Source organism: Trachypithecus francoisi, unplaced genomic scaffold, assembly GCF_009764315.1.
Source record: "Trachypithecus francoisi isolate TF-2019V2 unplaced genomic scaffold, Tfra_2.0 Lachesis_group6, whole genome shotgun sequence".
Taxonomy (NCBI): domain Eukaryota; kingdom Metazoa; phylum Chordata; class Mammalia; order Primates; family Cercopithecidae; genus Trachypithecus; species Trachypithecus francoisi.
This window is the reverse complement of record NW_022681471.1, coordinates 26,378,539-26,404,925: the sequence shown is the minus strand read 5'-3', so window position 1 is coordinate 26,404,925 and position 26,387 is coordinate 26,378,539. Positions and strand designations below refer to the sequence as shown.

Below are 26,387 nucleotides of genomic sequence, written 5' to 3'. Positions count from 1 at the left end.
ACAGGCCAAAATGCATTGCCAATAGCATCTAGGTAGTAGAGTTTAAGGTACCAGGTGAGAACATGAAAAGCATTAGCCAAGGTGGGTTTAAAATGTGCTGCCAGAATAGAGGTAGTTACAGAGTATGGAGGAGCAAAAACTACAATCCAAAAGGAAAAGGTATGAGTTAAAGCAAAGTGTCTACAAGAATTATAGGAACATAAACAGTGAAGAAAAAAAGCAGAAATCGTTTATAATATTGACCAAGCAGAGAATTTCAGACCTTTTGTATGTGAAAGGAGAATAAGCACTGTTATATGTATTTAGTGTCAACAGTATGCTGTGAGAGGAAAGGGAAGACCTTAAAGAATTTGGAGTCTGAAAGGCAGTGACAACTGTGGCCTTTGGTGAGAGACAATAATATCAGGCAGAGCACAGCCAATTACTTCAGTGTATCTACCATAATGGGTATGGCTTGTGGTACTGAAAAGCAGGGCAGGACAAGGTTGAGGTAAAGTTTATGACAAACAAGAGTGGTCTAGGGTCAAGAGTAGGTGAAACTATCCCTTGGGTTTCCTGGTACGTCCTTCGTTCCAGTGCATGGACTTCATGTTTCCATTTACCACAAGACATTATGTCAGCTGCACTGCCATGAAAGGTCTTAAAAGGACTTCTAGGGGCCGCAGAGGCATGGGGTAGCATTATAATATGGGCAGAAGAGTAGGGCTTAGTCTTAGCCCATCAAGACTTACAAATGGTGGTGAAAGTTCAGTTCCTCCAATCCATAGTCACACACACACCTCATTCACACATTTCTTTGCCAGGTGCTAAGTAAGGTTTTTCTGAATGTCCACCATGCTCTGCTGAGCACAAGTGTTGGTATGCTGTTGCTTCTGAATGAAATCTATTGACTCTACTGCTAGGTGGAAGAGGTGCCTCGATACTCTGGAGATACTGACTTGAAAATGGGGACCACCAACTTGCCCTTTGTGGGTAGGTAGCCTATGGCTGCTGTGAGTTTGTAGTAAAAGTATGGGCAGGGCACCCCATCATCCCTGTGGGGGTCTCCTGCATTGCTCTGTTGGAGAAGTCCCTTTCTCAGATGCATAGATGATGTGGGATAAGATATGGTATAAATGAAGAGCCCCCTGAATGCCTTTGGTTGCTTTGAAAACCTAGGGACCATTATGAATCTGAGACACTATGATGAATAGCTAGAAAAAAAATGTTCCAACAGAAGCAATGCTGTATGGTTAACACCTTTAAAGTAAACCCTGAACCAAGGCTATGTGCATGTGTGTGTTTTCCAGGGAGAGTAGATGGAGCAAAGTGACTTCAAGGTTAGTGATTATACTCCTGGATTCTGTTATCTGGCCAGTTAGCATTCTTAATTTGAAGAAATACAGTTTCTTTTCTCTGGGCCATACTTTCCAGCTATATTGTCTACTGGGGCACCATTATCTCCTCCAAGGGTATACTATGTTGCCACTAGAATCATTGTGTCAAAGATATATTTTTCTAACAGGCAGATGTCACAATCCAAGAAGGATTTCTTCCAGTCTAAGCAGGAAGGTTGTGAGCAATGCTAAAACCAGGAAATAAACCATCAAGGACTGTCCAAGGATGACCTACTAACATGGCAATATAAGATTGTAGTCAGGAGGAACAGAAGGTAATAATGAGTGTTCAACATGAAGGATAAGGCAGATATACAGCAGAAGAACAGATGGCAAAGTTGGTTTCTGGGAGAGTCAAGTAAGAGATGGGCCAGTGTTACATTGAATGGTTCATGATTTCCCTGTGAATGGCCACTTAAGGTACCACAACTCCCTTTTTATGGGTTGAGGTACACGCTGAGAGAGTAGGTATATGTGACTAAAAGAGAAACACTAACCTAGTCAGGAGATGTCAATGGTCCTGATCATGTTGTTGCTCATAATACTTCAACCTGGGATCCTCTCTTCACTCTTGGTGGGACTGTAAACTAGTTCAGCTATTGTGGAAAACAGTATGGCGATGCCTCAAGGATCTAGAACTAGAAATACCATTTGACCCAGCCATCCCATTACTGGGTATATACCCAAAGGATTATAAATCATGCTGCTATAAAAACACATGCACATGTATGTTTACTGCGGCACTATTCACAATAGCAAAGACTTGGAATCAACCCAAATGTCCATCAGTGACAGACTGGATTAAGAAAATGTGGCACATATACACCATGGAATACTATGCAGCCATAAAAAAGGATGAGTTCGTGTCCTTTGTAGGGACATGGATGCAGCTGGAAACCATCATTCTCAGCAAACTATCACAAGAACAGAAAACCAAACACTGCGTGTTCTCACTTACAGGTGGGAATTGAACAATGAGATCACTTGGACTCGGGAAGGGGAACATCACACACCAGGGCCTACTGTGGGGAGGGGGAGGGGGGAGGGATTGCACTGGGAGTTATACCTGATGTAAATGATGAGTTGATGGGTGCTAATGAGTTGATGGGTGCAGCACACCAACATGGCACATGTATACATATGTAACAAACCTGCACGTTGTGCACATGTACCCTGTGCACATGTACCCTAGAACTTAAAGTATAATAAAAAAAAAAGAACATAAAAAAACTCTTCATTCTTCAAAGACCATTTCAAAATCTGTTCATTCAAATAACTCTTCCTCACTTCCTTTGGATTACACAGATTTCTATCTTTCCTGATGGCCAGTGATGCATACTATTTGAACCAAACGTGCTGGTGTTGTCTTGATTTTAACTGTCCTTCTAATTGATTCATCAAGTATGTAATCTTTGATTCTCTAGCTAGGTTGCAAATCCCATGAATTTAGAGAATAAATTTACTTGTAACCTCCACAGTGTCAAACATATACTAAGGACTTAATACACTTTTATGTGAATTAACAAATCAAGATCCAACAATCTTTAGTTGCAGAATAATCAGAAATGTCTGGGGAATGGCCGCAGTTAGAAATTCTAGTCAGAGCAGCAACTGCATATGGGCCAACTTCGATATCTTTATGGTTACTACAAAGAAAGAAACAGCATCTCCTGAAAGGCTGCAAGCCAACAGCTAGAGCATTTTACTTCCTGAATGACTGGCAGTTACATCTGAACATAATGACTGCATTAGGAATGAAATAAAAACAATTTTTCCTATACTTTTTGTGCAGTACAAGAATCAATCTGAGAACTTGAAATTCCAAATGTCTATTTCTCTCAAATTACAAAATAAAACAAAACAAGCTATCCAACTGGAAAAAATAAATCACCCATAATAGATGCCTAAAATAAATACAGGGGACACAAGAATAGCTGAGTGAGGAGTTCAGTAAAGTTATTTAAAATGCAAAAATAAACTGGACAAAGTTGTCAAAAACAACCACATCATGACTCTGAAAACCGACAAAAATCATACAACAAACTGAGAAGTATTAATTCAAGAAAAACTATTGAATCTTGAGTACGAATGGTAGAAATCTATGGCATTTTAACCTGGGGTCATTCCCATTCCTTCCACCAGTTCTGCGGCATTGTCACTTTAAATGTGCTCTGGAAGCCCTAAGAACTGAAAGCTCCACTGATGGAGGGTGCTGCCATCATTTGTAGAAAATCACAATAAAACCCATATCCAGTGGCATTGATGAAAACAATAGCAAAATAAGTGGCAAGCAATCAAGGAAGGCCAATATCACAGCTAGCCTAAAGCCTCCATAATAGTTGTAGAGAGACACAGGCCAGAAGGCTGGCCAGCAAGAAATTTAATAGGGATATCCACGTAATGAGACAGCCAAAGTAGGCCTTGAAAAGTTCTCACATATCACTGGGGGTTTGGCAGACTATGTATATTTACAAACTGCACACTTGCTTACGAAAGGTCAAAGTGGATCCTAGATATGCACTTGTCCCTGGGAGAATATGAGTCCTTGTCCACACAGAAAGTAAGAGGCTTGTAAACAGCCTGAACTTTGAATTTGTTTTCCATCCCACATGCAGATCCGCTTTTCAAAGGGTAGAAACTTAGCCTTACTGGTTAAAGATTTTAACTGCAATCGCTAACCAACCATTAACTGACCACTAAGCTATGCTGATACAGAGGTAATATTATCTAAAATGTCCAATTTTCCTTAAAAAAATTAGACATGAGAATAGAAAAGAATGTGTAATCCATACATGGGATGAAAATAGCAGTCAACAAAAACCATTTCTAGGGGCTCAGATGTTGCACACAGCAGACAAGGACAAAAAAATATGCTCAAAGAACAAAAGAACAAACTAAACAATTTTAATGAATTAAAGGAAATTAGGAGAACAATTACTTAGCACACAGAACATCAAAGAAGAGAGAGAAATTATATTAAAAAAATCAAGTGGAAACTCTGGAATTGTAAGGTATAATAACTAAAATGAAAAATTCACTAGGGAGACCACACAGCTTGATCTGACAGAAGACGGAATCAACAAGCTTCAAGATAGATTAATAGAGATGACTTGATCTGTAGAACAGAAAGAAAAAAACTAAGAAAAATTAACAGAGCTACAGAGACCTGGGGGATAGCACCGAACACAACAACCTGTATTAGTTTACTAAGGCCACCATAACAAAGTGCCACAAACTGGGTGGCTTAACCATCAGAAACATATAATCTCATAGTTCTGGAGGCCAGAAGTCTGAGACCATGCGTTGGTAATGTTGGTTCCTTCTAAGGGCTATGAGGGAAAGATATGTTCCACACCTCTTCTCCCTGTGTCTTCACATCATTTCCCCTCTGCATGTATCTGTCTCCAAATTTTCCCTTTTTATAAGAATATAAGTTAAATAATCTCATTTTAATTTGATTACCTCTGTAAAGACCTTATCTTCAAATAAGGTTACATTCTCAGATATAGAGGGTTATGACTTCAACGTATGAATTTTGGAGGGACAAAATTCAATGCATATCATAACATATGAGTCATTGGAGTCCAAGAAAAAGCAGAGAGACAAAAAGGGACAGACAAAATATTTGAAAATATGATTATCAAAAATTTCCCAAACTTGATGAAAAATATTAACCTACACATCCAAGGATCTCAAAGAACCCCAAGTATGATAAACACAAAGAAATCTACATACTGAAAAATCACAATAGGCTGTTGAAAGCCAAAGAAAATAAGCAAGTTTCAAAGAAACAAAAGAAAAAATGAGCAAACCAAATCCAGCAGCACAATAAAAAGCTAATCCACTGCAATCAAATAGACTTTAACCCTGGGATGCAAGTTTGGTTCAATATATGCAAATCAATAAATGTGATTCATCACATAAACAGAACTAAAAACAAAAACTACATGATCATTTCCATAGAAGCAGAAAAGGCTTTTGATAAAATTCACCATCTGTTCATGTTAAAACAAACTAGGCACTGGAGGAACATGCCTCAAAATAGTTAACAGCCATCTATGACAAACCCACAGCCAACATCATACTGCATGAGCAAAAGCTGGAAGCATTCCCCTTAAGAACCAGAACAAGACAAGGATGTCCAGTCTCACCACTCCTATTCAACATAGTACTGGGAGTCTTGGCCAGAGCAGTGAGGCAAGAGTAAGAGTTAAAAGGCATCCAAATAGGAAGAGAGGAAGTCAAACTATCTCTGTTTGCGGATTATATAATTCTATACCTAGAAAACCCCATAGTCTCTGCCAAAACCTCCTAGATCTGATTTAAAAAAATCAGCACTTCAGCAAAGTTTCGGGATACAAAACTCAATGCACAAAAATCAGTAGCATTCCTATACACCAACAACATCTAAGCTGAGAGCCAAATCAAGAGTGCAATCCCACTCACAATAGCCATAAGAAGAATACAACACCTGGGAATACAGCTAGCCAGGAAAGTAAAAAATATCTACAATGAGAATTACAAAACACTGCTCAAAGAAATCATAGATGACACCAACAAATGGGAAAACATTCCATGTTCATGGATAAGGAGAGTCAATATTGTTAAAATGGCCATACTACCCAAAGCATTTTACAGATTCAATGCTATTCCTATCAAAATACCAATGACATTCTTCACATAAGTAGAAAAAAAATCTAAAATGCATATGAAACCAAAAAGTAGCCTGACTAGCCAAAACAATCATAAGGAAAAAGATCAAAGCTGGAGGAATCACATTAATTGACTTTATACTACAAGGCTACTGTAAGCAAAGGAGCACGATACTGGTACAAAAACAGAGATATAGACCAATGGAACAGAATGGAGAGCCCAGAAATAAAGTTGTGCACCTACAACCATCTCATCTTCAATGAAGTTGACAAAAACAAGCAATGGAGAAAGGATTCCCTATTCAATAAATGGTGCTGGGATAACTGCTAGCCATATGCAGAAGATTAAAACTGGACCCCTTCCTCATACCATATACAAAAATCAACTCAAGATGGTTTCAAGACTTATAAATATAAAGCCTAAAACTAAAAAAACCCCTGGAAGATAACCTAAGAAACACCATTCTGGACACAAGCCCAGTGAAATATTTCATAACGAAGACATCAAAAGCAATTGCAATGACAACAAAAATTGACAAATGGGACCTAATTAAACTAAAGAGCTTTTGCACAGCAAAAGAAACTATCAACAGAGTAAACAGACAACACACAGAATGGGAGCAAATATTTGCAAGCTATGCATCTGACAAAGGTCTAATATCCAGAAGCTATAAGGCACTTAAATTAACAAGCAAAAACCAAACAACCCCATTAAAGAGTGGGCAAAAGACATGAACAGACACTTTTCAAAAGAAGACATACACGTGGCCAACAAGCACATTAAAAAATGCTAAAGATCACCAAATCATTAGAAAAATGTAAATTAAGGCCGGGCGCAGTGGCTCACACCTGTAATCCTAGCACTTACGGGAGAACGAGGCGGGTGGATTGCCTGAGCTCAGGAGTTTGAGACCAGGCTGGGCAATATGGTGAAACCCCATCTCTACTAAAAATAAAAAAAATTAGTTGGCCATGGTGGTGTGCACCTGTAGTCCCAGATACCCAGGGAGGCTGAGGCATAAGAGTTGCTTAAACCAAGGAGGCAGAGACTGCAGTGAGCTGAGATCGCACCACGGTGCTCCAACCTGGGCAACAAAGCGAGACTCTGTCTCAAAAAGAAAAATGACTCAACATATATTAAAAAACTACAATAAGATTAAAATTTTACTTCTCATCAGAAACAATGGAGGCCAGAGGCAGTGGAATAGTATAACCAAAATGCTGAAATAAAAATAAACTGTCAGGTTGAGTGCTGGCTGCTGAGAACTGGGTTCATAACGGCTTAGATGTAGCTAGTATATGTACCTTCCATGGAGAGGAACCAAAACAGCAAATAGATATCCACACTGTTACTAGATTGTCTAAGAGAGAACGTTGGGATTCAACCAAGAAGTGACGGGAAGCACCAAAAGCAATTAACAAGATGGAAACGAGGCAACCTGCTTGGCCAGGATCAGCTGGAAGCCAGGAGAAGCTCCCAGACATGAGGGAAAGGTAAGTGAGAGACCCCAAGAGACCCACCATAGACTTTTAAAATCCTAGCCACAGGAGAGCTCTCTGACCCTTGCAAGCCTTGAGACTAACATAGGGAGCTGCCTAAAGACTGTGCAGAATCATTGCTTCAGAGAGGGAGCACATGCTGTGACTCATAGGCTCCTGAGCCATGAACAGTTTCAGCATGGCATAATACTGACAGCCCATCTCTCAAAGAATTATCAGGTTGGTGCAAAAGTAATTGCAGTTTTTGCCTTAACACATCCAGCCCTGGTGCCACTGCCACTGATGCCACCACTGGCCAAAGAGGGAAAGAAGAGATCAGGCACTTTCACACACCCCGAGGACGAATCCCATTCCTGCTGCTGCTGCAGGCTGCTGTGAAATTAAAGCACAAGAAAACCATGTACCACACAGGTGCCTGCCTATGTTGCTCCCACTGATAGTGGTCCCACCCTATAAGGTGACAGAACTACAGCTAGCACCATTGAGAGTCCAGCCCCCAAAGAACTGCACCCTGCCCTGGGGCTAATGCTGCCACTGCCACCGTCAGGCCCATGAGGGAGATGGGGGAGGCCTGGCACTTTTACATGCCCCCAAGGAAAAGTTCTACTGCTGCTGCTGTAGACCTCTTCCCAGGGTCTGAAGTTGGGCTGACCCAACATAACAATACCACCACTGCTGGCAAACACCAACACACATCACCTGTGTGCCAGGGGATTGGCCCACCCAACCCATTGCTGCCATGGCAAAGATGACTTTCAACCACTTAGTTGTAGGAGGATGCCCCATCAATGCTATTGCCATTGCCCATATCATGCCCACTGCACAGGGGCCTGAGAACCTGCCTACAAACCCGGCACAACATTGTCACTGCTAACTTCTGAACAAGCCACCCAGAGGCCCAAGAATTGGCCTGCCTTCACCTGTTAACACCAGAGCCAGAATACATGGCTCTGGGGTTCAAGGACAGGCAAGCTCAGCCTCCTGCTGCCACTACTGGGGCCCCAAAATGGGCACATTTCACATCCCAGCCCCAGAAAAACTTCACCCTAGAAAACTCTAAAGAGTTTCTCCAAAAAAACTTGTAGATTTGATTTCAGTAAACTTTCAGGAAACAAAATCATTATAAATAAATTAGTAGCATTTCTATGTGCCAATAATGATCCAGTTGAGAAACAAAAAATAAAATACTAAGGAATATATTTAACCAAGAATCTCTACAAGGAAAACTACAAAACACTGGTGAAAGAAATTGTAGATGAAACAAATGGAAAAACATCCCATACTCATGGGTCAAAAGAATCAATATTTTTAAAATGACCATACTGCTCAAAGCAACCTACAGATTAATTGCAATCCCTATCAAGATACCCATATCATTTTTCACAGAATTAGAAAAAAAATTATAAAATTCATATGTAAACAAAAAAGAGCCTGAATAGCCAAAGGAATCCTAAGCAAAAAGAACAAAGATGGAGGTATTTCATTACCTGACTTCAAATTATACTACGAAGCTGTAGGAACCAAACAGCATGATACTGGTATAAAAACAGGCACACAAATCAATGGAACAGAATAGAGAACCCAGAAATAAAACCACATATCTACAACCAACTGGTTCTTGACAAAGGTGACAAAAAAACACAATGGGGAAAAGACACCCTTTTTTTCTTTTTCAACTTTCGTTTTAGAATCAGGGGTTACACGTGCAGGCTTGTTACAAAGGTACATTACATAATGCTGAAGTTTGGGGTATGACTAAATCTGTCACTCTGGTAGTGAATATAGTACCCAATAGGTAGTTTTTCAGCATTTAGCCCCCTCTTTCTCTCCCACTTCTAGCAGTCCCCAGTGTCTGTCTATTGTTCCCATCTTTATAGGATATCATTTTCAATAAATGGTCTTGGGAAAATTGGATTGTCACATGCAGAAGAATGAAACTGGACTCCTATCTCTCACCACATAAAAAAATCAACTTAAGATGGAGTAAATACTTCAATGTAAAACCAGAAACTATACAAATACTAGCAGAAAACCTAGGGAAATGGCTGGATATTGGTCTAGGCAAAGAATTTATAACTAAGATCTCACAATCACAAGCAAAAATACAAAAATAGAAAAATGGGACTTCATTAAAAAGCTATTATACAGCAAAGTAATTAATCAACCAAGTGAACAGACAAACTGCAGAATGGGGGAAAATATTTGCGAACTATGCATTCAACATGAACCTAGTTCTCAGCAGCCAGCACTCAAATTCACAAGGAACATGAACAACTCAACAACAACAAAGAAAACAAATAACTCCATTAAAAAATGGGTGAAGAACATAAATAGACATTTTTCAAAAAAGACATACAAATGACCAATAGACATATGGAAAAATGCTCAGCATCACTAATCACTGGAGAAATGAAAATTAAAACCACAATGAGATATCACCTTACACCAGTCAGAATGGCTGTTATTAAAAAGTAAAAAAATAAGAGATGTTGGTGAGGACACTGTTGATGGGAATGTAAATTAATATAACCTCTATGGAAAATAGTATGGAGATTTCTCAAATAAGAAAAAATAGAACTATCATTTGATCCAGCAATCCCACTAATGGTTATCTACCCAAAAGTAAAAAAGCCATTATATAAAAAGTATACATGTACTTGTATGTTTATTGCAGCTCTATATTAGTCCGTTTTCACACTGCTGATAAAGACATACCTGAGACTGGACAATTTACAAAAGAAATAGGTTTAATGGACTCACAGTTCCACATGGCTGGGGAAGTCTCACAATAATAGCAGAAGGTAAAAGGCATATCTCACGTGACAGCAGACAAGAGAAGCGGGCTTGTGCAGGGAAACTACTCTTTATAAAACCATCAGCTCTCCTGGTACGATTCCTTCTGAAACTATTCCAAAAAACAGAAAAAGAGGGAATCCTCCCTAACTCATTTTATGAGGCCAGCATCATCCTGATACCAAAGCCTGGCAGAGACACAACAAAAAAAGAGAATTTTAGACCAATATCCCTGATGAACATCGATGCAAAAATCCTCAATAAAATACTGGCAAACCAGATCCAGCAGCACATCAAAAAGCTTATCTACCACGATCAAGTAGGCTTCACCCCTGGGATGAAAGGCTGGTTCAACATATGCAAATCAATAAACATAATCAATCATATAAACAGAACCAAAGACAAAAACCACATGATTATCTCAATAGATGCAGAAAAGGCCTTTGACAAAATTCAACAGCCCTTCATGCTAAAAACTCTCAATAAACTAGGTATTGATGGGACATATCTCAAAATAATAAGAGCTATTTATGACAAACCCACAGCCAATATCATACTGAATGGGCAAAAACTGGAAGCATTCCCTTTGAAAACTGGCACAAGACAGGGATGCCCTCTCTCACTACTCCTATTCAACATAGTGTTGGAAGTTCTGGCCAGGGCAATCAGGCAGGAGAAAGAAATAAAGGGTATTCAATTAGGAAAAGAGGAAGTCAAATTGTCCCTGTTTGCAGATGACATGATTGTGTATTTAGAAAACCCCATCGTCTCAGCCCCAAATCTCCTTAAGCTGATAAGCAACTTCAGCAAAGTCTCAGGATACAAAATCAATGTGCAAAAGTCCCAAGCATTCTTATACACCAGTAACAGACAAACAGAGAGCCAATCATGAATGAACTTCCATTCACAATTGCTTCAAAGAGAATAAAATACCTAGGAATCCAACTTACAAGGGATGTAAAGGACCTCTTCAAGGAGAACTACATAGTGTTTTGTGATCTCTTCCTTCTTTCATTCCTTCCTGTCTTGAAAAGGTGAACTACAAACCACTGCTCAGTGAAATAAAAGAGGACACTAACAAATGGAAGAACATGCTCATGGATAGGAAGAATCAATATCATGAAAATGGCCATACTGCCCAAGGTGATTTACAGATTCAATGCCATCCCCATCAAGCCACCAATAACTTGAAGTCTGAAGAAAACCTAGGCAATACCATTCAAGGTATATGCATAGGGAAAGTCTTCATGTTTAAAATATCAAAAGCAATGGCAACAAAAGCCAAACAAAACAAAACAACCCCATCAAAAAGTGGGTGAAGGATATGAACAGACACTTCTCAAAGAAGACATTTATGGAGCCAACAGACACATGAAAAAATGCTCATCACTCGCCATCAGAGAAATGCAAATCAAAACCACAATGAGGTACCATCTCATGCCAGTTAGAATGGCAATCATTAAAAAGTCAGGAAACAACAGATGCTGGAGAGGATGTGGAGAAATAGGAATGCTTTTACACTGTTGGTGTGAGTGTAAATTATTTCAACCATTTGGAAGACAGTGTGGCGATTCTTCAAGGATCTAGAACTAGAAATACCATTTGAACCAGTCATCCCATTACTGGGTATACACCCAAAGGATTATAAATCATGCTGCTATAAAGACACATGCACACGTATGTTTATTGTGGAACTATTCACAATAGCAAAGACTTGGAACCAACCCAAATGTCCATCAATGACAGACTGGATGAAGAAAATGTGGCACATATACACCATGGAATACTTTGCAGCCATAAAAAAGAATGAGTTCATATCCTTTGTGGGGACATGGATGCAGCTGGAAACCATCATTCTGAGCAAACTATCGCAAGGACAGAAAACCAAACACCATATGTTCTCACTCATAGATGGGAATTGAACAATGAGAACACTTGGCCACAGGGTGGGGAACATCACACACTGGGGCCTGTCATGGGGTTGGGGGAGGGGCAGGATAGCATTAGGAGATATACCTGAAGTAAATGATGAGTTACTGGGTGCAGCACACCAACATGGCACATGTATACATATGTAACAAACCTGCATGTTGTGCACAAGTACCCTAGGACTTAAAGCACAATAAAAAAAAGAATGTTTGCCGGGCGTGGTGGCTCATGCCTGTAATCCCAGCACTTTGGGAGGCCAAGGCAGGTGGATTGCGAGGTCAGGAGATGGAGACCATCCTGGCTAACAAGGTGAAACCCCGTCTCTACTAAAAAATACAAAACATTAGCCGGGCATGGTGGCGCATGCCTGTAGTCCCAGCTACTCGGGAGGCTGAGGCAGGAGAATGGCATGAACCTGGGAGGTGGAGGTTGCAGTGAGCTGAGATCGGGTGCCACTGCACTCCAGCCTGGGCAACAGAGTGTGAGACTCCGTCTAAAGAAAAAAAAAGAAAGAAAGAAAATAAAAGAAGAAAGACCATCAAATAAATAAATAAATAAATAAAACCATCAGCTCTCCTCAGACTTCTTCACTATCATGACAACAGCATGGGAAAGACCCACCCCCTTGATTCAATTACCTCCCACCAGGTTCCTCCCACCCTCCCACCACATGTAGGAATTCAAGATGAGATTTGGATGGGGACACAGCCAAACCATATGAAGCACATTCACAAAGGCAAAGATACGGAATTAACCTGAATGTCCATTAAAGGATGACTAAAGAAAATGTAGTACATATGCAAAATGGAATACTATTCAGCCATAAAAAATAATAAAATTGTCTTTTGCAGCAACATGGATGTAGCTGAATACCATTATCTTAAGTGAAACAACACAGAAACGGAAAAGAAAATGCCACACGTTCTCACTTATAAGTGGGAACTAAGTAATGGACATAGAGTGAAGAATGATAAATATTAGAGACTTGGAAGGGTAGGAGGGGAGTGAGGGATAAGAAATTATTTAATGAATACAACACACATTATTCAGGTGATGGTTACCCTAAAATCCCAGACTTCATTACTAGGCAATATATCCATGTAACAAAACTACACTGTACCCCATAATTTATACAAATAAAAAGAGGGAAAGAAAAAAATTCACAATGACTTCCCAGCAACAGATCCCAATCAAAAAGATATTCACAAAATCCCAGATAACAATTGAAAACACAAATTTTAAAGAAGCTCGGCAAGATAAATGAGAAATCTGAAAAACAAAAATAAATCAGAAAAACAATTCAAGATATGAATTAGAAATTTTCCAAATAGATAATTTTTTAATAAAAGAACCAAACAAAAATTCTGAAACAGAAGAATTCATTGAATAAAATATAGAGCACATTTGAAAGCTACAACAATAGATTAGGTCAAACAGAAGAAAGAATTTCAGAACTTGAAGACAGGTCTTTTGAAATAATCCAGTCAGAAAAAATAAATAAATAAAAATGAATTAAAAAGAATGAGCAAAGCCTTCATGACATTTGGGACACCATAAAGTGATGAAATCTTTGAATTATTAGTGTTCTCAACACTGAAGAGAGAACAAAATGATAGAAACCTGTTTAATGAAATAATAGGTGAAAACTTCCCAACTCTAGCAAGAGACTTAGACATCCATATGTCTATATGGGGGCTCAAACATCCCCAGAAATACATTCATAAAGGTTTTCTCCCCACCACATTATAGTCAGTCTCTCTAAAGTCAAAGATAAAACAGGATTCTAAATATAGCAACAGAAAAACATCTTGCCACCAATAAAGAACTCTCATCAGACTAACAGCAGATTTCTCAGCAGAAATCTTACAGGACAGGAAAGAATGAGATGATGAATTCAATGTCCTGAAAGAAAAAAACCTGCCAGCCAAGGATACTATCCCCAGCAATGTTTCCCTGATAAATGAAGGAAAATTTATGATTTCCCTCATAAATGAAGTATTTTTCAGAGAAGCAAATGCTGAGAGAATTTTCGCCACTAGATGAGTCCTACAAGAAATGCTCGAGTCTTAAACCTGAAAGCAAAATGACAGTATTTACCATCATGAAAACAAACAAAAGTATAAAACTCACTAGTAAACCCTACACACAAAAGAGGAAGAGAACAGATTCAAATGATACCGCTGCAGAAAATCACCACACCAAAATAACAAACGGTAAGAGAAAACAAAAGGAACAAAAAATATACAAAACAACCAGAAAACAATTAACAATATGATAATAACAAAACCTCACATATCAGTGATAACCTTAAATGCAAATGGACTAAATTCTCCTCTTAAACATACAGACTGGCTGAATGGATTTTAAAAATATGGTCCAACTGTATGCTGCCTCTAAGAAGAGCACTTTACCCGCAAGGATACATGTAGACAAAGTAAAGGCGGATAATAAAGACATTATATGCAAATGGAAACTGAAAGTAAACAGGAGTAGCTATACTTAGATAAAACAGACTTTAGGTGAAAAACAGTAAAAAGACAAGGTCATTACATAAGGGTAAATTAATCAATCTAGCAAGAGGATGTAAATTATACACACACACACACACACACACACACACACACACATATATGCTTTATGAATCTGTGTGTTCCATGAAAATAAACAAAATTTTTTGTATGTTTGGAGTGCATACATGCACTCAATCCTGGAGCACAGATTTGTAAAGCAAATATTACTAGATATAAAGGGAGAGAAAGATTCCAACACAATAATAATGGGGAACTTTAACACCCCACTCTCAGCATTAGACAGATCATCTAGACAGAAATTCAACACAGAAACATTGAATTTAAACTGGTAAACTGGTCCTTAGAGCAAATAGACCTAACAGATATTAAAGAATATTTCATCCAACAGTTACAGAATGCACATTCTTCCCACAGGCACATGAGACACTCTTCAGGATAGACCATATGCTGGCTACAAAACAAGTCTCAACAACTTTTTAAAAACTGAAGTCATATCAAGTATCATTTCAGACCAAAATGGAGTAAAAGTAGAAATCAATAGCAAGAAAAACTTTAGAAACTGTAAAAATCCATCATTATTGGGCCAGGCACAGTGGCACACACCTGTAATCCCAGCACTTTGGGAGGTTGAGGTGGGCGGTTCACCTAAGGTCGCGAGTTCAAGACCAGCCTGACCAACATGCAGAAACCCCGTCTCTACTAAAAATACAAAACAATTAGCCGAGCATGGTGGCGCATGCCTTTAATCCCAGCTACTCGGGAGGCTGAGGCAGAAGAATCGCTTGAACCTGGGAGGCGGAGGTTGCAGTGAGTGAGATTATGCCATTGCACTCCAGCCTGGGCAACAAGAACGAAACTTCGTCTCAAAAAAAAAAAAAAAAATCCATGGTTATAAACAGAAAGCTCCTAGATGGCATTGAGTCAACAAATAAATTAGGGAGAGCAAAAAATTTCTTGAAACAAGTGAAAATGAAAACAACACATACACAAAACTACAGGATACAGCAAAAGCAGTGCTAAGAGGAAAGTTTATAGCAATAAATGGCTACATGAAGAAAGTACAAATATTTCAAATAAGCAACATAACAATGCACTTCAAGGAACTAGAAAAATATGAACAAAACCCAAAATTAGCAGAAAGAGAAAAAATAATAAAGATAAGAGCAGAATTAAACAAAATAGAGACTCAAAAAATACAAAGATCAACAAAACGAAAATTTGGTTTTTTGAAAAGATAAACAAGTTTTATAAACAACTCACTAAGCAAATCAAAAAAGAGAGAATACCCAAATAAACAAAATTAGAAATGAAAAAGGAAATATTACAACTGATATCAAACAGAAATACAAAAGATCATCAGAGACTATTACGAACATCTATACACTAACAAACTGGAGAACCTACAGGAAATACACCAATCTTTTGGTGCCTCTTATGTTTTCTGTAGTTTCCCTAATTACTGACAGTGACTATAATCAGGAATACATTGATTCTACATATATGAACTCATTGAAATAGGCTGTGTTTCTTGTTTTTTTTTTAATATTTTAATGTTTAGGGTACATGTGCACAACGTGCAGGTTTGTTACATATGTGTACATGTGCCATGTTGGTGTGCTGCACCCATTAACTTGTCATTTAAATTAGGTATATCTCCTAATGCTATCCCACCCCCCTTCTCCCTCCCCACAATAGGTCCCGATGTGTGATGTTCCCCATCCTGTGTCCAAGTGATCTCATTGTTCAGTTCCCACCTATGAGTGAGGACATACGGTGTTTGGTTTTCTGTTCTTCTGATAGTTTACTAAGAATGATGGTTTCCAAATTCTTGGAAACTAATGACAACAAAGATACAACATATCAGAATCTCTGAGACACAGCTAAAACAGTGTCAAGAGGAAAGATTATAGCATTCAATGATTTTAAAAAATCAATGAAATCAATGATACTGGTTTCTTTAAAAAATAAATAAGATGGACTGCTAGCTAGACTAACAAAGAAAAAAGAGAAGACATAAGTAATCAAAAACGAAAATGATAAAGGGGACATCATCACCAACCCCACAGAAATACAAAAAAACCATCAGAGACTATTATGAACACCTTTCTGCACACAAACTAGAAAACCTAGAATAAACTGATAAATTACTGGAACATACAGCCTCCTAAGACTGAACCAGGAAGAAATTCAAACCCTGAGCAGATCACTAACAAGTTCCAAAATTGAATCAGTAATGAAAAGCCTACAAACCAGAAAAAAACGCAGGTCCAGAAGGATTCATAGCTGAATTCTACCAGACATATAAAGAAGAGCTGGTACCATTCCTATTGAAACTATTCCAAAGAATTGAGGAGGGACTCCTTCTAACTCCTTCTTTGAGGCCAGTAGCATGCTGATACTAAAACCTGGCAAAGACACAACAACAAAGGAAAACTTCAGGCCAATATCTGTGAAGAATGTAGCATGCCAAAGAGCTAATTCACCAAGATCAAGCAGGGTTTATCCCTGGGATGTAAGGTTGGTTCAATGTTTGCAAATCAATAAATGTTATTAATCACATAAACGAAACTAAAAACAAAAACCACATGTTCATTTCAACAGATGCAGAAAAGGCTTTTGATAAATTTCAGTATCCATTCATATTAAAAACCCTCAACAAACTAGGCACTGAAGGAACATACCTCAAAATAATAAGAGCTATCTATGACAAACCCACAGCCAACATATACTGAATGAGCAAAACTGGAAGCATTCTCCCTGAGAACTGGAACAAGACAAGGATGCCCACTGTCAACATACTATGGGAAGTCTTGGCCAGAGCAATCAGGCAAAAGAAAGAAATAAAAGGCATTCAAATAGGAAGAAAGGAAGTCAAACTATCTCTGTTTGCAGACAATATGATTTTATGCATAGAAAACCCCATAGTCTCTGACAAAAATCTCCTAGATCATATCAACAACTTCAGCAAAGTTTCAGGCTACAAAATCAATGTACAAAAATCAGTAGCATTTCTATACATCAATAATGTCCAAGCTGAGAACCAAATAAAGAATGCAATCCCATTCACAATAGCCATAAAAAGAATAAAATACCTGAGAATACAGCTAACCTGGGAGATGAAAGATATCTGCAATGAGAATTACAAAACACTGCTGAAAGAAATCAGAGATGATACAAACAAATGAAAAATAATTCCATGCTAGTGGATAGAAGAATCAATATTGTTAAAATAGCCATACTGCTCAAAGCATTTATAGATTCAATGCTATTCTTATCAAACTACCAATGACATTCTTCACATAATTAAAATAATATTATTCTAAAATTCATATGGAACCAAAAAGGAGCCCAAATAGCCAAAGAAATCTTAAGCAAAAATACATACCTGGAAGCATCACATTACTTGACTTCAAACTATACAAGGCTACAGTAACCAAAAGAGCATGGTACTGTACAAAAACAGACATATAGACCAATGGAACAAAATGGAGAGCCCAGAAATAAAGTTGTGTGCCTACAGCCATCTGATCTTTGACACTGACAAAAACAAGTAATGGGGTAAATACTCCCTATTCAACAAATGGTGCTAGGATTGCCGGTTGTTGTGTGTAGAAGATAGAAACCAGACCCCCTTCTTTACACCATATACAAAAATCAACCCAAAATGGATTAGACTTAAATGTAACAACTAAAACTATAAAAATCCTTGAAGAAGACCTAGGCAATACCATTCTAGACATGGGCCCTGTCAAATATTTCATGACAAAGACATGAAAAGCAATGGCAACAATAACAAAAATTGATAAATAGCACCGAGTTAAACTGAAGAACTTCTGTACAGAAAAAGAAACTATCAATAGAGTAAATAGACAACACATAGAATGGGAGAAAATATTTGCAAACTAGGCATCTGACAAAGTGCTAATATCTAGAATCTATAAAGCACTTAAATTAACCAGCAAAAACCAAACAACCTCATTAAAAAGTGGGCAAAGGATACGAACAAACACTTTTCAAAAGAAGACATACATGTGGTCAACAAGCATATGTAAAAATGCTCAACATCACTAATCAATGAAAACCACAATGAAATACCATCTTACACCAGTCAGGATGACTATTATTAAAAAGTCAAAAATAACAGATGTTGAATGTTGCAAAGAAAAGGGAACACTTATACACTGCTGCTGGGAATGTCAGTTAGTTCAGCCACTGTGGGAAGCAGTTTGACAATTCCTCAAAGAACTTAAGACAGAACTACCATTTGACCCAGCCATCCATTATTGGGTATATACCCAAATAAATATAAATCATTCTGCCATAAAGACACATGCATGCATATGTTCCTCACAGCACTACTGACAAGAGCAACATGGAGTCAACCTAAATGCCCATCAATGGTATATGGGATAAAGAAAATTTGGTACATATACACCATGGAATACTATGCAGCCATAGAAAGAATGAGATCATGTCCTTGGCAGCAACATGGATGGAGTTGGAGGCCATTATTCTAAGCAAAGTAACACAGGAACAGAAACCAAACACTGCATGTTCTCATTTATAAATGGGAGCTAATATTGAGTACACATGGACACAAAGAAGGGGACAACAGACACTGGGGTCTACTGAGGATGGAGGTTAGGAGGAGGGTGAGGATCAAAAACTATCTATTGGTACTATGCTTATTGCCTGTGTGATGAAATAATATGTACGCCACACCCCTGTGACACACAATTTATCTATAGAACCAACTGGCCCTGTACTTCTGAAACTAAAATAAAAGTAAAATAAGTAAAACCTTTGTTCTTCAACATATGATAGTAAGAAAATGAAAAGACAAACATAGACTTGGAGAAAATATTTTCAAACTACATATCTGATAAAGGACTTGTATATAAGCAACTCTTACATCTCAATAGTAAGGAAACAACGTAATCAGAAATGGGCAATATATGTGAGGAGACATTTCTCCAAAGAACATATACAAATATCGCCGGGCGCGGTGGCTCAAGCCTGTAATCCCAGCACTTTGGGAGGCCGAGACGGGCGGATCACAAGGTCAGGAGATCGAGACCATCCTGGCTAACACGGTGAAACCCCCTCTCTACTAAAAGATACAAAAAATTAGCCGGGCGTGGTGGCGGGCGCCTGTAGTCCCAGCTACTTGGGAGGCTGAGGCGGGAGAATGGCGGGAACCCGGGAGGCGGAGCTTGCAGTGAGCTGAGATCCGGCCACTGCACTCCAGCCTGGGCGACAGCCAGACTCCGTCTCAAAAAAAAAAAAAAAAAGAACATATACAAATATCTAACAATCAAATAAAAAGATGCTCAATTAGCCATTAGGGAAATGCAAATCTAAATCACAATGAGATACTACTCCACACCCACAAGAATAGCTACACATTGGAAAAAAAAAAAAACAAAAACAAAAACGGGGAAATAACAAATGTGGTGATGATATGAAGAAATACATTGCTGGTGGTTCATATAAATCTAATAACTGTAAAATAGTACAGCCCCTTGGGAAAACAGTTTGGCAGAAAATTAAACATACAGTTATAATATGACCAAGTAATTCCACTCATAGGTGTTAATCAAGAGAACTGAAAATGAATGTCCACCCAAAAACTTGTACACAAATGTTTATAGCAGCTTTATTCACAATAGCCAAAAGATAGAAACAATCCAAGTGTCCATCAACTGATGACTAGATAGACAAAATGTAGTATACTGATGCAATGGAATATCACTCAGCTATAAAAATGTATGAAGTATTTATATATGCCATAACATTAATAAACTTTGGAGACATTATTTAGATGAAATTTTCAGGATAGGCAAATCCATAGGCACAGAAAGTAGATTACTGGTCGTCTGATGCTGGGAGTGGTAATGAAGACTGACTGCAAATGGGCAAGGAAGATGTCACTGACGTGATGCAAATGTTCTAAAATTAGATTGTAGTGATGGCTGCACCACCCAATAAATTTATAAAATCACTTTAAATACATGAATTTTAGGGCACGTTAATATCCTAAACATGTTTTTAAACACATTCAGCATCAAGAAAAAAAAGAGAACATTCATCTCTTTACTTTGCCTATTTATTAGGGATCACACAGAGGTCTTTAAGCTGTTTGTTGTTGTTGCTGTGGCGGTGGTGGTGGTGGACAGTAAGGGTTGTGGTTTTCTCATGAGCGTCAAAGGTCAAGCAACCATTGGTCTTTTAAAATAAAAATTTTAAAATCAATTAAAAAAGAATGTTGCTGGCTTGAAATCTGGAGTAGCCATAGGGGCAAAGAGAAGCGGATGGATTTTTTAAATATTCAAGATGTAGAAGTGACAAGATTTTGTAGTGGTAGATATAGGGAGTGGGGAAAGGTGAGGAGGCCTCAGACTGAGTATGCTTAAAGTTGAATTCCTGTTGTCCTCCCGAACTGGCTGTCCTCCCGTGCTGCCAATCTCAGTGAATGGGTCAGCATCCTGGCACAGAGCTGACATTCATTGATTGCCTTTGGAGTGAACGAACAGAGTATGATGAATAGAGTAAAAATATGGCTAAACGAGGCAGACATCAGGTCCTGCCAAATAGCCAGTACAAAACTCACCCTTAAGGTTGGCTCAGTAGATGTCCAGCACAATTTTCTTCTCACTTTTCAAACCATCTGGGGAATCATGAGGGCTTTTCCCTCATCCAGAGAACATTCACCTACATATCAGTCACTCCTTCCCTAGAACCTCCAGGTATGGAGCAGGCTGAGTTCTTTCAAGAGTTTCTTATCCTGTAAATCTTTACACAGGGCAATGGCAGGTGCATGTACAGCCCATATGAGCATGGGGGATGCTTAGTGTTCTAGAAAGGGGACCACAGTGGTGCCCAACTGATGGATCTGCGTTCTGTTTTGCGCCAAGCAGGAAGAGACTCTTCCCAACAAAGAGGTTTATTAATCTAGGGGTCCCCCTCCCACCTCCTGGAGGCAGAAAACACAGCTGTCAGAAACATTGTAAACACCGAGTGATCTGCTTGGCTGGTTTTACTGTTGTTCCCAGGGTTGACAAGCAGAAATACAGAACAAATGGTGGTTCCTGAAACAGAAGCCAAAACAAGGAAGTGATCTGTTTCAGTCCAAGCTTCCAAGAAATAAAGAACTAGGTGGGGCACACTAAACAAGCCCCCAGACTCAACCACCGCAGTAAACATTCCGTTCATCACACTGTTTATGAGATAAAGTATAAGATTTTTAAGCCTTATGATAAATAACCATACTTAACATCTTGGGGTGGTTGTGAAAATTACACTATTTTGCATACTATATGGTCACCGTTATCATTATCACCAGTTCCTTAATGAGGAGAAACCAGAAGTTGACACCAAAAGGTTGATCCATAATGTTTATAGGCCTTTCTCTTTATAGTTAACTTAATGTAAAATAAAGTGTATGTAATTTTTACTACAGTGTGTCCTGAAAGGGCAAACCAAGCTACAAGCAACACTAAAACACTACTGTATGGGAGTGGATTGTGAAAGTGTTTCTTAAATATGAGAGCTCAAGTTTTTCTTTCAGCGACTGAGTTAAAGCACCCAACTCGTTTATCATGAGACTTTTGCTAGGCAGTGTACTATGTCCACTCAACAGACATCATTTTAGGCAATCATCTGGTTAAAATGTTTAATAGTATGGCATTCAGAAACACATTCTTTAGAGTTGACATTCAATTAATGGTTTGAATGTCGTTTCCAGGGTAGTCAGGAGTATTTAAAGGCTTTTCCATTGTTTTCGGGAGAGAAAGAAAACTTCCTAGCCTAACTTACCCAGTGCCTTGCTCCAGAGGGGCAGACAAAGGGTAAAATCTGGGCAGAGAACATTAGTTGATATGGGAACGAAATAAAGTGCTGCAAGATCTTGTAGACAGCTGAGTTCCACCTTCCACTCTACTGCCACTCGCTGAAAGCTAAACACCAAGTCAGTGACAGATCCAGGGCTGTAAAGTTCCACCGAGATTGAAACAATGTACACTGGGCGTCAGTCCCAACGCCAGCTTGCTCCAGCTCTTCCAGCTCTTCCTGAGCGCTAGGCCCATCTGGCCTCACGCTGATCTCCGGGCAGACTCTGTAGCGCAACTGGCACAGATCGTGACGACAGCCCTGCGGCAAGGCAGGAGTGGCCTTCTCCTCCGCCAGGGTTAAGGTGAGTACCACCGCCCTTGGGCCCAGCAGTCCGGGTGAGAGCCTCCGCCGCCCACTGCGACAGGCCTGAAAGCGAGCGCCTGGGCAAACCCACCCGTAGCACCCATCGGGACACCCCTTCCCTGACCCACGGGACGGAACCCACCTGTGCTGGAGGTCGTGACTCCTAAGTTCGCAGAGTGGGCAGAATTCCAAGCAAGGAGAGCCTCGGGAGGCAGCCTTTCACCCGCCTTTTGCCTTTTCACCCCAAAAACCGTGGGCCCGACGCTCCCCTCCCCCAGCCCGCTCGGGCCCAGCGGAGAGCCTCTAGGCCCCGCCCCACTCCTTCCGGCTGTGCGGGGTGGGTGCCTCTGGCGCCTGGGACTTCGCCCAGTGCTAGGGCGTCACTCTCCCATTCTGAAGGATTGGGCCGGGGCAGTCAATCGCCTTTATTAAACAGATTTGAAGCCATAGGTGCAGGGACGAGAAAAAACAGGCCCATAAAGCTATAAAACCTGGGTCCCCTGCCTGCCATTTCAGTGCTCCTCCGGAGTCCCCCCACTACGCTTCTATTTATGGTGGTTTATCAAGGTTTACTAGAACTAAAATTTTACTACCTTTCCATCACTTTCTTGACTTTATGGACGTCATATACCGCTCATTACTCCCATCGATTCAGCTGAGCATCTTGAACCCAGGGTCCAGATACAGTGCTATGTACAGTGAGCACTAGAAGGGAATACCCATTAGGAACGAACACCTTATGCAGGTAAAAATTTAAGAACAATACATATTACAAAGAAGGACCAAAAAGTATACTGAAATAGTATGTGCAATGGAAATCCAAGGCAGATTAAAAAATGAGAATAAGAACAAAAAAAATGCATATATACTAAAAATGGGAAATTGTGCAGGATTATATTTATTCAAGATTAAAAGTGTTAATCTAATGTCAAAAAAGCAATAAAGGAATTGGTTTGTAGAAGTCAGGATCAACAAAAGAGGAAAAAGCCTCCACCCCTTTGCCCTGGAATTCCTTCTGCCATGAATGCTCTTACCCCGCACTTGTTTATTTGGAAAACGGCTACTCGTTATTTTTGACTCAATTTAGATAGTACCTCCTCTGTGAAGCCTTCCCTATCTTTCCCAAATAAGTTTGTATTCTTCTTTTCCCTGGGTCCAGTATGCTCAATGGATCTCCTATAGGCCTCATGAGTACCACTTATTCTAGATTATGATTTCTCTTTCTGCATGTCATTGTCATGTAATGATAAGTAGCTTCTTGAGAGTAGAAAACTTGTATTTTTCATATTTGTTCTGCAAGCACAGAGTCTAAAATGTCTATATATTTAATAAATATTTGTTGAAAAATTTCTGGAACCAGGGTGTAAGCAAAAGGACATATCCAGAGTATGAATGTAACATAAAGAGGAAAAACTAAATACAATGAGAATCTAGATTTAGTCTGACTGGTATTCATTCATGCAATAAACATTAATGAGTGCCTACTGTATGCCAGGCACTGCACTAAGCTCTGGGTGTAAAATGATAAACAAAGTCCAGATATAGTCCATGCCCTTATGCCCTTATGTTTAAAGAACAAATTGGAGTTGGCCAGGCAAATGGGAAAACGAAAAAAGTTTTAGGCAGAAAGAACAGCATGATCCAATGTCCTGTAATAGGAAGATCATAATTGTAGCAATTAGAGTGAATGAGCTCACTAAAGGTAAGCTGAAATCAACACAAAGTACTCAGAAAAGGCAAGAGTTTGATAGATAACACCTGTTTGTTTGAGTCAGTAACAGAAGCAAGTTTCCTTAATAATAGTAACCAACATTTATAAAATGTGCACTATATGCTAAACACTGGGCTAAGTGTTTTATATCAAACACTTAAGGTAGATGATATTATTTCTACTTTAAGGATAAGGCAACTGAAGCACAGATAGGTTAAGCAATTTTCACCAGGATCACATGGCAGTTAAATTTTAGAGCTGAGATTCAAACCTAGGTAATCTGGTTCCAGACTCTAGGGAGCCTGGATATTTTACTTTTAATAAAATATAAATTTTGCTTGTAATAAAATAAAAGTCAGCTATTTTACTGTTTCCTCTGTGTGTGTGTGTGTGTGTGTGTGTGTGTAGCAGGTCACATGGTGTATGGCACAGAGTGGAACTTCTTAATATTTTTGGAATGAATAGCTGAATAAAAGCAATAGGTACAAATGTGCTAGAAAACAAAATAGAAAAAAACAATAGTATCTGGGTCTTTTTATGTTCCCGCCACACCAGCTATTCCTAGAACACACAAACTTGTTCTTGTTCTGCTTCCAAAATATAATCTGCTCATGCATTTGTCCCTCACTGTACTGCTAACATTCAGGACCAGAGTTTGGCTTTTTTTTTTTTTCTGTGAAGGGTCAGCTGGTAAATATTTTAGGCTTTTTGAGTCACGTACAGTCTCTGTCTCCAAGTATTAAATTCTGCTTTCATAGAGTGAAAGAAGTCACAGACAATACCTAAATGAATGAATGTAGGTATGTTCCAATAAAAGTTTATTTACAAAAACAGGCAAGAGGCAGGATTTGCCCTGTGGACAATGATTTTTAGACCCTTGCTCTAGGCCAAATTATCACCGTCTCTTGCATAGACTACTGTATTAAATGATGTCTGAGAGCCATCATCTTTGACTAACATCTACACCTTGGTTTTATCAGCCTCTCAGTGAAGCTTTAATGATCTCTAATCATATTCATAACCTTGAGTTCTTGAAATGTGGTTAAAACTATGTGTTAATTGTGATTTTGAACTTTGATTTATCAAAGATGGTCTTTAAAAGAACTAACTACTAGTGATCTTTGAAAGAGTTAAAAAATAAGGAAGATTTATAATGAAAGTAGTGACTTTTAGCCAGAAAATAAATATTCTGGACACAGTGCAATGTTGAATTTGGCTGAAGCTTTGGTCTATGACAAGAATTCTGCTATGTACCCTATACAGAAACAAATACATGCTCAAACTTTTCAGAAATCATCTAGACCATACAAAATTTTCCTCACCTCCTCATGGACAAAAATTTGGTAAAGCTGAAGGGTATATTAATTTGTCTCTGGGGTTATGAACATTTCTGACTCTGGGGATATGAACATTTCTGACTCTCAACAGAAATGTGATTCAGCATAAACTTAGTAACCTATATAATTAATTTTGCAGTGAAGAAGTATTAGTTACAACTCACTAGTTAAAAGTTATCAAAACCTACCTGAAACTAACAAGCCAAAGAGAGAAATTTATGGGAAGATAATAAGGTGTTTCACAGAACTCAAGAAGGATTGGAACAATCAAAACTTTTAAAAAGGCAAGGTATAGTTAGGTCTCAAGAATTGTCAAAAACAAGGATTCCAATGACATTGACTCTATCATTCTTTTACCCGTATTC

The 26,387-nt window shown here is 38.9% G+C and overlaps 2 protein-coding genes across 5 annotated transcripts in view; one reads left to right on the top strand and one right to left on the bottom strand.

Annotated features, from left to right (window-relative positions):
- TMLHE (trimethyllysine hydroxylase, epsilon) overlaps positions 1–23,290 on the bottom strand; it is an 88,487-nt gene extending 65,197 nt beyond the window's left edge. For 2 of the 4 annotated variants that reach the window (XM_033200835.1, XM_033200836.1), the window contains exon 1: positions 23,117–23,289. The gene's annotated coding sequence lies outside the window, so the exon portion shown is untranslated. Of the gene's footprint in view, positions 1–23,116 lie in introns of all 4 variants that reach the window. The other 2 variants (XM_033200837.1, XM_033200832.1) reach the window with 2 other exon arrangements.
- The window catches only part of SPRY3 (sprouty RTK signaling antagonist 3), a 141,273-nt gene continuing 137,610 nt past the window's right edge, over positions 22,725–26,387 (top strand). The window contains exon 1 of the mRNA XM_033200838.1: positions 22,725–22,972. The gene's annotated coding sequence lies outside the window, so the exon portion shown is untranslated. The remainder of the gene's footprint in view (positions 22,973–26,387) is intronic.